Below are 13,133 nucleotides of genomic sequence, written 5' to 3' on the forward strand. Positions count from 1 at the left end.
AAAACCCACTTCCACAGTGTGTTCTATACCACTTTATTCAAGCTATTCCCTGGATGAATTAGATATTCTAACCCTGTCGGATTCTTGATCATTTTCAGTACTGTTGAGAGCAGCAGAGCTGCGCTGACAATGAGTCCAATCTGTCATACTTCATAATTCAGAATAGTCTCAGTATTTGTTTTAAATTTTTTTTTTTACAAAGAACTATGATGTTGCTGTTCTTCCTGAAGGTTCAAATTGTCCTGCTTCAAACTTTTCCTCAAACTTTAAGTAATCTCTTCTTTTATCAAAATGTTTAATCCACTGTTGGGGGCAGCTTTATTCAAAAACACTTCTTAACTTTTTACACTTAGAGGCATCATCAGTATTTTCATCGAAGTATTTCCAGTAGTCATCTTGAGTTCCCCAGCAAACTTGCCTTTCTTTCATGGAAGGCGCTGTCATTTTTATTTCTGTTTGAAGGCAAACACCTAGCCCTTCCGGTGAAATCCCTAAATTTTCAAGAAATGTTTATTGAGCTTTTCTTTTCATATCACCTAGATTTCTCCCATATCACACCTCCTCCCTACCAGAGAGCCATTCCTTATAATAAAAGATGCTCTTTAAAAAATAGAAAAAAGGAAAAATCAGCAAACAAATCAATTTATTAAAGAATGTGACATTATATGCAATATTCCATTTAGGGGAGATATCTTCTTGTATCTCTTCTTTGGGATCAAACTTATTCTTTTACTTTTCCAAGATTAGTTTTTGATAACTTTGCGGTTGTGGTTCCTTCCATTTACATGATTGTAGTCACTACATGTATTATTTTCTTGGCTCTTATATCACTTTTCATCAGTTCATACAAATCATCCCAAGTTTCTTTAAATTCATCACATTCTTCATCGTTTGCAAAACCATAATAATCCATTACATCAATGTGCCACAATTTGTTTCACCATTCCCCAGCTGATGGACATCTACTTTGTTTCCCGTTCTTTGATATCACAAAAAGTACTGCTGATATTCCAGTGTATATAGAGTCTTTCACTTTGTCAATGACCTTTTAGGATATATACCCAGCATTGTAGCTAGGTGGCGCCATAGTGCATAGAGGGTTAGGCCTGGAAGTCAGGAAGACTCATTTTCCTGAGTTTAAATCTGGCCTAAGACACTTACTAGCTGTGCGACCCTGGGCAAGTCGCCTAACCTTGTTTGCCTTAGTTTGCTCATCTGTAAAATGAGCTGGAGAAGGAAATGGCAAACCACTTTAGAATCTTTGTCAAGAAAATATGAAATGGGGTCATGAGGAGTTGGACATGAGTAAAATGACTGAACAACAAGTGAAATCTTTGGATCAAGGAGTTTTAGCTATTTCATTTGCATATTGCTTTCCAGAATGACTGTACTAATTCATGGTAATGCAATGTGCATCTTTCCAGAATCCTTCCAACACTATTTCCATATTTTCTTATTTTTGCTCATTTCCTGGGTGTGCAGTAAAAGTTTAGGGTTGTTTAGATTTGCATTTTTCTTATTGTCAGTGATTTGGAACAGGCTTTAATATGGTTTTTAACAGTTTGCAATTCCCTTTTGATAATGGATCTTTTGTATTCACTGACCACTTATCTGATAGAGAATAGAATTTGGTTCATATATATATGTATATATATATATGCATATATATGCACATATATATAATCAAATGTATTTATGTTAAATTTAATTAATTATATATAATTTAATATAAATTAGATTATATATAATATACATTATATATAATATAAATTAAATATATATAAACAAATATATACATATAAAACCCATATATATATATAAATATGCACACATACACATACACACACATAGTTGGTTGTCTCCATATCTCTGTTATAGATTCAGTATCAGAGATATTTGAAATACAGTTCCTCTCTGCTCCCAGTGAACTGTCTCCTTTCTTATGCTAGGTGCATCAATTGTATTGGAAAAGCAGATTTTTCAATTTCATGTAATCAAAATTATTTATTTTAACTTTTGTAATTGCCTCTATTCCTTATTTGGTGAAAAATTAATTTCCTAACCTTCTGGGTAAAAGGTATTTGATTGGTTTCTATTCTTTACAATGGTATCATCTTTAATATTCAGGCTCTGTATACATTTTGAATTTTTTGTGGAATAAGTTTATTGGTCAAAGACTAATTTGTGTCAGAGAGCTTTAAAGTTTCCCCCAAACTTCTTAGCACATACAGAATTTCTTCCAAGGTCATTTAGGTTTGAGTTTTATCAGACATGGTTGTTCATATTAGCTATTCTGATTCTTCTTTGTTTAGCCTGTTCCATTGGTTTCCTTCTCTATATTTACTATATTATATATATGTATATATATATTTCCATATTTACTAAATCTATACCAAATGTTTTTGATCATTGCTCTTGTTATTTGAAACTATTGTTTGAGGTTTAAGAGCCCTACCCTCTTCCAAAGAGATTGTTTTTAATGGAAAAGGACCTATTTGTACAAAAATATTATATCAGATTTTTTTTTTCTGGCAAAGAACTGGAAATTGAGGGGATATCCATCAGTTGGGGAAATGGCTGACTAAGTTGTAACATATGATTGTAATGGAATGCCACTGTGCTGTAAGAAATGATGAGCAGGATGATTTCAGAAAAACTTCAGAAAGACTTACATTATTTGATGCAAAGTGAAGTGAAGAGAACCAGGAGAACATTATACAGAGCAACAGCAATACTGTATGATGATCAACTGTGAGTGATTTAACTATTCTCAGCAATACAATGATTGAAGACAATTCCAAAAGACTCATGATGAAAAATACATAGAAAGAACTGATGGGGTCTGAATGCATATCAAAACATCCTATTTTTCATGTTATTTTTTTCATGGATTTTTTTGGTCTGTGTTTTCTTTCACAACATGACTAATAGGGAAATATGTTTTGCATGATTGCACATGTATAATCTATATCAAATTGATGGCCATCTCAGGGAGAGGGAGAAGAGAAAAGTAGAGAGAGAATGTGGAACTGAAAATTTTTAAAAATGAATGTTAAATATCGTTTTTACATGTAATTGGGAAAAACATTATTAAAAAAATAGAAGTGCTACCCTCTTTCATGCATACCTTTTTTTCTGTGTTTCCCTTGGTATTCTAGATCTTTTGTTCTTGGAAATGAATTTTTAAAAATTTTCTCTAATTCTGTAAAGTCAATAATTTGACTGGCATGATATTAAATCTGTTTAATTAAATTAAGCTTTGATAGCATTGCCATTTTTGTGATATTGGTGTCAAAGAAAAATATTAATACTAATGGTGTACTCTGTAGTTTTAGGCTTAAATCTGTATACAACAATTTTCATTGCTTTGTCATTAATCATTTCTAAGTATTTCTAGCTTGGAAAGAGAGATGTCCAAGCTAGCAGCTTCCCCTATTATAATCTCTGATGTGATTCTGGGCCCCCAAAATATTTGAAGCAAATTTATAGACATCTGGAACATGAAAAAATATATGTTAAAATACAGTGTGTGTTAATTTCCAAGAATAGTTGAGTAATGAAGTTCCCTGGACAAGTCCTCTCATGCTTGGATGAGACAAAGAAATATTCTCTGTCCTACTGATCTTGATTCTTTATCAGTATGGAGTGGAAGTCTTAGAATTTTAGTTGAATAGGCAGCATACGATGATTTGTGATTATAAAGACTGTGAAATTCTACCTGGAATAATATATATTGAAGGTATATTTTGAGCCAATTTAGTCTGAATTGATTCCAGTTTTAAAGATTTATTTTTGCCTTAGGAATTAATATACAATACCTTAAGAAATAGATATGTTAGTCTGGAGACTTACAGTAAGTAGTCATTGTTTTGGGGGATTTCGAGTGAACTATCATGTCTATGTGAACAATCTATGTGGAATTCAACAACATATTTATTTTCTTAATTTTAAAAATATTTTCTTAATTTCTAATGATTGATTTTTATACCAGGGTAAGTTTAGACTCAAGAAAAAGGGAGAGAAAAAAAGGAGAAGAAAGGATCTTGAATGAATTTTTTTCAAAAGTCTGGTCAACTTTTTATTAACTGTTATTGCAACAACATGAGAAATAATAATAGCTATTTATAGCTCTAAGGTATGATTAGTGAAATTTGCTGTTTGAGGTAAAATCTCTTGGGATTATAATTTGCTTTAATTTGGGTTTGGAATTCAAGTATAAATGTCTCAATTATTATTAAGTCAGTAGTCTACCATTTGAGGGAAATGCTATGAATGTCTCAAAGGGAGTGTCACTTGAAAACTGCTACAGGTAGATGTATGGTTTCTGTGAAAGCTGAAGGGATGACCTTGCATAGGCAAAGACAGGATGCTCTTGATTTAATTTCCCCTTGTCGTACTTCCTTTCTGAACAGGAAAGTTTCCCACCTGGATGATTTTGACCCTGGCTATAATATCTGTGAATGACGTAGAACTTTGCTGAATGATTAACTGTTTCAGAAAGTTAGCTACAACTCTTAACTGAAATAAAACAGAATTAAGAATGAATTAGACTTAGGCCTGGAAGAACATTCCTGATATTGTTTCATGCCCCTCCCTCTTCCTTTTTCTGTAACTGCAGCAAGCAAAACTGTGATACTATTTATATTGTCACCTTATTTATTTCATTTATATGCAGAGTATATCATGTGAAATACCAGCCTGGATGAATCAAAAGCTGGAATTAAGGTTGCCAGGAGAAAGATCAATAATCTCAGATGTGTGGATGATACCACTTAGAAAATGATATCACTCAGATGATACCACTGCAGGAAATGAAGAGGAATTAAAAAACTTCTTGATGAGGGTGAAAGAGGAGAGTTTGAAAGGTGCCTTGAGGCTGAATACTACAAAAAAAAATTAAAAAAAACTCAGATCTTGGCAACTCATTCCATCACTTCCCAGAATATAGGGAGAGAAGAAATGGAAGCAATGTCAAACTTATATTCTTTGGTTCAAAGGTCACTACAGATGGGGACTACAGCTATGAAACAAAAAGATGCCTGTGCCTTGGAAAGAAAGCCATAGCAAATCTGGACAGCATGCCAAAAAGTAGAGACATCATCTTGCTGACAAAGTTCCAAATAGTTAAAGCAATGACTTTTACAGTAGCAATGTGTGAAAGTTGGACAAGAAGTAAAGGTGAATCAACACTTTTGAATTGTGGTGCCAGAGACAACTTTAAAGAGTTTTCACTCTGCATGGCTGGTCTCAAAATCCAGCATGGACTACAGCTTTTCAGCCTCTGGTATCTTGCCATTCTGACCTTTTGAAGCACACAAGAACACAGATGCCTTCAATACTCTTTCACCTTTTCATGCTTCTCTTGATTATTGTATTTGAAAGTCAAATTTTCTATTCATCTCTGGTCTTTTCATTGAGAAAGCTTGAAAGTCCTCTATTTCATCAAAAATCCATATTTTGCCTTGGAGCATTATACTTAGTTTTGCTCGGTAGGTGATTCTTGGTTTTAATCCTACCTCCATTGACCTCTGGAATATCATATTCCAAGCCCTTTGATCCCTTAATGTAGAACCTGCTAGATCTTGTATTATCATGATTATGTTTCCACAATGCTCAAACTGTTTCTTTCTGGCTGCTTGGAATATTTTCTCCTTGATCCGGGAGCTCTGGAATTTGGCAACAATATTCCTAGGAGTTTTCTTTTTGGGATCTTTTTCAAGAGGTGATCAGTTGATTCTTTCAATTTCTATTTTACCCTCTGGCTGTACAATATCAGGGAAGTTCTCCTTGATAATTTCTTGAAAGGTGATGTCTAGGTTCTTTTTTGATCATGGCTTTCAGGTAGTCCAATAAATTTTAAATTATCTCTCTTGGATGTATTCTCCAGGTCAGTGGTTTTTCCAGTGAGATATTTTACATTGTTTTCCATTTTTTCATTCCTTTGGTTCTGTTTTATAATATCTTGATCTCTCATAAAGTCACTAGCTTCTACTTGCCCCAATCTGATTTTTAAGGTGGCATTTTCTTCAGTGGTCTTTTGGACCTCCTTTTCCATTTGGCTAATTCTGCCTTTCAAGGCATTCTTCTCCTCATTGGCTTTTTGGAGCTGTTTTGCCACTTGAGTTAGTCTATTTTTTCTTCAGTATTTTTTTCAGTATTTTTTGGGTCTCCTTTAGCAAGTTATTGACTTGTTTTTCATGGTTTTCTCACATCACTCTCATTTCTCTTCCCAATTTTTCCTCTACTTCTCTAACTTGCTTTTCCAAATCCTTTTTGAGCTCTTCCATGGCCTGAGACCAGTTCATGTTTTTCTTGGAGGCTTTTGATGTAGGCTCTTTGACTTTGTTGACTCCTTCAGGCTGTATGTTTTGGTCTTCTTTGTCACCAAAGAAAGATTCCAAGTCTGAGTCTGAATCTGAGTCTGTTTTATTTGCCTGGCCATGTTCCCAGACAACTACTTGACCCTTGAGCTTTTCATCGGGGTATGACTGCTTGTAGAGTAGATAGTACTTTGTCCCAAGCTTGAGGGCCTGTGCTGTTGTTTTCAGAGCTACTTCTACACAGCAAGCTCTGCCACACCAGCACTCCTCCTCCCCCCAAGAACTGCTAACCCAGACTGTGTCTCAGAACTAAGCAGGCTCTGTGCTCCTACTCTGATCTGGCACTTAATTTCTCCTACCAGGTGGGCCTGGGGCCAGAAGCAACTGCAGCTGTAGCTCCATAAGCAGCCTCAGAGCTGCACCCCCTATGCTGCCCCCAGGGTGGTGGCCAAACTCGAACTCCTTTCACTCTGTCCTCGCAGCTTTTCCCACTAAACTTCTCTGTTATCTTTGGTGTTTGTGGGTTGAGAAGTCTGGTAACTACCACAGCTAACTGATTCAGGGTGCTAAGGACTGTTCTGCCTGGCTCCCAGTCTGGTTGGTCCCAGTGCAGCTGACACTGGACCGTTCTCTGCTCCACTCTGTCCCAGCTCCAAGTGATAGACTCTTCCCAGAGACCATCCAGGCTGTTCTGGGCTGGAGCCCTGCTTCCCTCTCCTATTTTGTGGATTCTGCCATTCTAGAATATGTTCAGAGCCATTTTTATAGGTGTTTGGAGGGGCCTGGGGGAGATCTTTAGGCAAGTTCCTGCTTTCCAGCCACCATTTTGGCTCTGCCCCGAGGTCATCATTTCTTATAGCAAAATAGTGTTCCATCACAATCATATACCACTTGTTCAGCAACTCCCCAACTGTTGGGCATTTTCTCAATTTCCAATTCTTTGCTATCAGAAAAGAGCTGCTATAAATATTTTTATACGCATAGCGTCTTTTCCTTTTCTGTTTTTAATCTCTTTCGGGATACAGACCAAGTAGTCGTATTGCTAGGTCGGTACGCATGGTTTTATATCCTTTGGGCATAGTTCCAAATTGTTTTGCAGAATGGTTGAATCAGTTCACAACTCCACCAACAGTGCATTAGTGTCTCACATCCCCCCCAATATTTGTCATTTTCCTTTTCTATTTTATTAGCCAATCTAGTAGATGTGAGGTAGTGCCTCAGATTGTTTTAATTTGCATTTCTCTAATCAATAGTGTTTTAGAGCAATTTCTCATTTGGCTATAGACAGGTTTGATTACTTAAAAACTGTTCACATTTTTTGATCCTTTATGAATTGGGAAATGGTTATTATTTCCACAAATTTTACTCATTTCTCTGCATATTTGAGAGATGAGGTATATATCAGAAGAAATTGCTTCAATATTTTTTCACAATTATGAGGGCTAACTGTATTTTCCTCCATATACATAATATACATTGTTTTATCTTGACTGTAGTTCCATGATACCCGAATAGTTTCTTTTTGGCTTCTTGCAATATTTTCTCTGTGACTTTGGAACTCTGGAGTTTTTTGGTAATAATATTTCTGGGAACTTTCATTTGGGGAGTTGATTGGTAGATTCTTTAATTATCTATTTTACCCTCTGGTTCTAGAATATCAAGACATTTTTACTTGATAATTTCTTGAAAGATGATGTCTAGGCTCTTTTTTTGATCATGGCTTTCAGGTAGTCCAATAATTTTTAAATGATCTCTCCTGGATCTATTTTTCAGGTCAGGTTTTTTCCCAATGAAATATTTCACATTTTCTTCTAATTTTTCATTCTTTTGTTTTAATTTATTGTCTGTTGATGTCTCATAGAGTCATTAACTTCCATTTGTCCAATTCTAATTTTTAATGAATTATTTATTCAGTGAGCTTTTGAACCTCATTTCCATTTGGCCCATTCTGCTTTTTAAGGAGTTTTTCTTTTCATTGAGTTTTGGTATATCTTTTTCCATTTGGCCAATTTTGCTTTTCAAGGTGTTCATCTCCTCATTAGATTTTTGTATCTCTTTTACCATTTCATGTATGCTATTTTTTATTGTGTTATTTTCTTTATTTTTGTGTCTCCTTTATCAAGCTGTTGACTCTTTTTTCATGATTTTCTGGTATCACTCTCATTTCTCTTCCCAATCTTTACTCAACTTCTCTTACTTGATATTCAAAATCCTATTTGAGCTCTTTCATGGCCTAAGACCCCGTTGGATATATGAACTTTGACTTTGTTGTCTTCTGTGTGTGTTTTGATATTCCTTGTTACCATAGTAACTTTATATAGCCAGAGTTTTTTTTCTGTTTGCTCATTTTTTTCAGTCTTTTTCTTAACTTTTAACTCTTTGCTAAAGTGGGGCTCTCTTTCCAGGTTGGGGGGCACACTGTCCCAAATTTTAGGGGTTTTTGCAGCTGTTTTCAGAGATACTTCTAGAAACTCCTGTAAGTTTTCAGTTCTTCCAAGGTGATATGATCTAAGTAGACACCTGCTTACTATTTTTCTGGCCTGTGCTGTGCTCTGTGAGTGACCACAATTACAATAGCAGAAGGCTATTGTAATAGTCAAGTGGTGAGGAAAGGAGTAAAAGAAGGAAGAAAGAAAGAAAGGAGGACACAAAGAAAGAAAGAAAGGAAGGAAGGAAGGAAGAAAGAAGGAAAGGAAGGAAGGAAGAAAGAAGGAAAAAAAGAAAAAGAAAGAAAGGAAGGAAGAAAGAAACAAACTAAGAAAGAAAAAAAAAAAGTAAGAAAGGAAGAAAGAAAAAAGAAACAAAGAAAGAAGGAAGGAAAGAAAGAAAGAAAAAGAAAGAAAGGAAGAAAAAAGAAAGAGAAAGAATGAAAGGAAGAAAGGAAGGAAGGAAGGGAATAATGAAAGAAGGAAGGAAGAAACAAGAAACAGAAAATCTTTGTGTGGAATGAGATAAAGGTGTGTGTGTGATGGTGGGAGGGAGGTGTTGTAGAAAGGCTATTATGCTCCATTTAGGACCTAGATTGGTTTTCTCTGGAAGTGGTTCATGGCTCCATGATTTCCTAAGGAGCAAATAAGACTGGTTCTTATAGACATTACAACTTTTAACACACAATTTTGATTATTCCTACACTCATGCAGGTCCCTTTATTTAAAGTGGATAGATTTGACAAACAAGGAATGAAAAGATTTTTTTTTTACCAGCAACAATATCATTTCTTTGAAATTACCAAAAATTCACTGATGCTCATTGGTAAAGACCTTAGTGACCTTTTGTGTCTCTTATTAATGGTAGATGGAGGAGGGAAAACCGGCTAGCTGTCCAAACCCAGGTGGTTTACCCTTCACTAAGCTGGCTCATCAGGGATCCAGATTCCAGTCCTCAGCTGTGGGAACTGTGATCTGAACTCAAATCAGGAACTTACATTTTTCTCTCAGGGTGATGAGGCTGAAGGGGACTGATTCCTGCTGACTCAAATCAAAAGAATGACTGGTCAACTGGATGACAATTGAGTCATATGGAGGACATGCTATTCCAATATCCAAATACTTAATATCCACTATCAGCACTGCCCTGCCCAGAATTGAAAGAAAAAAGTGGGCACGACAACAGGAAGTGCCTCAATATGAAAAGGCAACAAATCTCTGGGGAGCAACAACAGGGAATTATCATAGCAGATGGTCAATGTAAAAGGGCACATCCTGTCTCTTAAATGTTTCTTAGGGAATGTCCTAGAGATGATAGTTTTACAGCTTCAAGGGACTTCAGAGACCACCTAATTCCATTCTTCCCTCCATCCAATTGACAGATAAGAAAATTGATGTTAAAAAAAAGTGAAATGACTTGGGGAGGAGACATCAATGAATGAGGCTGATGATCCTATGAACATTCCTTTTTTAAAAATATGCCTTGAATTTTGATTTTTATCACCTTGTACTTGACAAACAATATATATGGCCATCTCTACATCCAAACCCAACCACCAAAAGAGGAACTTTGCTTGGACTTTCTGTACTGCTTAAAGAAAGTGACTTGCTTTGACCTAGGGGTGGATGGTGTATTATAAACAAGTATTTTGGGAATGATACTGAACAATATGTTTTGTTATATTTCCCTGAATGTGATCACAGTGTATAATACTTCTATTTTGTTCCAGGATCCATGGCCATTTAATTTAGATATTGTTAGTTCATGGATCCTGGAAAGGGGTGGACTATGTAATAGTAATTAAGGTGGGACTTTTTTGCTGTTCTTCTCTTAAGTGCCTTTAATGATTCTGGCCTTTGTTTGAATGGGGCAGACAAAGTGGGATCTTTTTGTCTTGGAGTATTTCTCAGCACTGAGACAATTGGGAATCATTGATTTGTATATGATGTGATACCCTCAATGGGGAACTTTCCCAGACCCAGCTGGGTGAGGTCAGAGTCCTCAGGGCTCCAAACTGGATATAACTGAGGAGAGTTTGGGGTTTGACATTTAGGGCACACTCATGGAAGGAGTATTGAGACTCTGGGCAAGCTGCAAAATGCCCCCCAGCTTTGCAACCCAGAAGTTGGCACTGGTAACTATGTATTGTGATTTGAATCAGACAAGGTCTGTCTATTGATGTTTGTAATTTCTGTTTGCATTTGCCTTGAAGTTCAGGGGGCTGATCTTTTCCCCCCAAACTGTGAATGATATTTGTGTGTTTGATTAAACTGAGATTGTTAACACATTAATGTTGCTTTCCTTAGTAAAGCAGATCAAAGAACCTGTGTGTGGGGTACAACACCCTTACCAATATAATGTAAAAATTCATAAAATAAAAAGGTGTCCCCAGGAGGAACAGAAGGTATTTTGATTCAATTCTCCTGAGAAAAGGGTGTCCCTTCCACTAGGACAGACTAGCAGAAGGAGGCAGATCACAATGGTAAAGCACTAACATATATCCTATCTCAAAAGAACTCCCACCCATCACTATGCTTCCTCTCCCTTGGCTGGGAGGCAGGCTTACAATCTAGGTGTGAAAAGCTAGACAAAGAACCAGGAAATCGAGTATAGCCAATCGAAACATATCTCCTTATGTAGTAACTAGCTGCTGATGTGGCAATAATATGGCTAAGATAATGAGGAGGAATGAGGAAAGAGGGAGGGGGCTTCCTGGAGCAGGGAACGAAAAGCCCATATGCGGTCCTTTCTGTCCTTATTTGGTAACAACTCTGTGCTAGCACAAGGAAGGAGTGGAGGGGGAGAGAGAGAGAGAGAGAGAGAGAGAGAGAGAGAGAGAGAGAGAGAGAGACAGAGACAGAGAGAGAGAGAGAGAGACAGAGAGAGAGAGACAGAGAGAGAGACAGAGAGACAGAGAGAGAGAATGAGAGAGAGAATGAGAGAGAGAGAGAGAATGAGAGAGAGAATGAGAGAGAGAGAGAGAGAGAGAGAGAGAGAGAGAGAATGAGAGAATGAGAGAGAGAGAGAGAGAGAATGAGAGAGAGATGAGAGAGAGAGACAGAGAGAGAGAGAGACAGAGACAGAGACAGAGACAGAGAGACAGAGAGAGAGAGAGAGAGAGAGAATGAGAGAGAGAATGAGAGAGAGACAGAGAGATAGAGAGAGAGAATGAGAGAGAGAATGAGAGAGAGAGACAGAGAGAGAGAGAATGAGAGAGAGAGACAGAGAGAGAGAGAATGAGAGAGAGAATGAGAGAGAGAGAGAGAGACAGAGAAAGAGAGAGAGAGAGAGAGAGAGACAGAGACAGAGAGACAGAGAGAGAGAGAGAGAGAATGAGAGAGAGAGGAGAGAGAGAGAGAGAGACAGAGAGAGAGAGAGAGAGAATGAGAGTCAGACAGACAGAGACAGAGAGAAGCACTATTGCCCCAGGACCCAAATTCCTGAGAGTTAGGTAATCACATTCTTACAAGGTTAAATCCCAAAGCCTATTCCATCATCTCACTGCCCCTGTTTATTCCAGAAATAAAAAAAAGTAACTCTTATATTTTGTCTCTCTGAGAAGTCTTCACAAGAATTATCTCCCACTCAGCAGCTTTTTGTGTGTCCGTTGTTGATGGGTCTGACACTACTACAGCAGCTGCTAGCTGATTGTTACTACAATAGATTATTAAACTTGTAGTTAAGAAGTCCTAAGTACAACCAGGTGTGTGACCATAGACAAGTCACTTAACCTAAGTGGATCTCAGTTTCCTTAACTGCAAAATGAGGTTGTTGGAGACCAAAAGGATCATAGACTTAGAACTAAAGAGATTCTTCAGTCCCTTCTAATCTAACTCCTCCCTACCATCTATTTTATAGATGAGAAAATCTGAGCATCAAAGAGATTAAGTGACTTACCCAGGGATCACACAGCTACTAAATGTCAGAGGCAGGATCTGAACCCAGGTCTTTCTGACACCAAATCCAGCTCTCTATCTACTACACCATGGCCAATAAGGCGTTTCCAGCTCTCTCTAAGATCCTATGGGATTTGTGATGCAGATATCAGAAAGAAGATGAGAGGACAGGAATCTGTCCTCTTGGGCAGGTCTGGGTAGCAGGGGTTCCTACAAGGGAGTACACTTGAGTTAGTTACACAGTGCAAAGGAAGGAAAGACTGGTTCTGATCCCACAACAAAGGAATTGACTGCAGCTCCCAGTCCCTTACTCTACTCTATTTATTTAGTTGTCTAGAAGTTCCAGAGCAAGGGGATTGTAAAGCCATCATAGAGATACCCCCTGGTACCTTTAGAGAACCTAAGGAGGACCTGGAAAACATTTGCAAATTGCCTTACCTTTCCTCAGGTCTTTTGTACATATGTTCTAGGCTAAATTTAATCTTTGTTC

At 37.1% G+C, this 13,133-nt stretch overlaps 1 pseudogene; it reads right to left on the reverse strand.

The window, feature by feature from the left end:
- Positions 1-204: 204 nt before the first annotated feature.
- LOC118841088 lies at positions 205-456 on the reverse strand (annotated as a pseudogene).
- Between the last annotated feature and the right edge of the window lie 12,677 nt (positions 457-13,133).

This window comes from Trichosurus vulpecula, chromosome 3, assembly GCF_011100635.1.
Source record: "Trichosurus vulpecula isolate mTriVul1 chromosome 3, mTriVul1.pri, whole genome shotgun sequence".
Lineage (NCBI taxonomy): Eukaryota > Metazoa > Chordata > Mammalia > Diprotodontia > Phalangeridae > Trichosurus > Trichosurus vulpecula.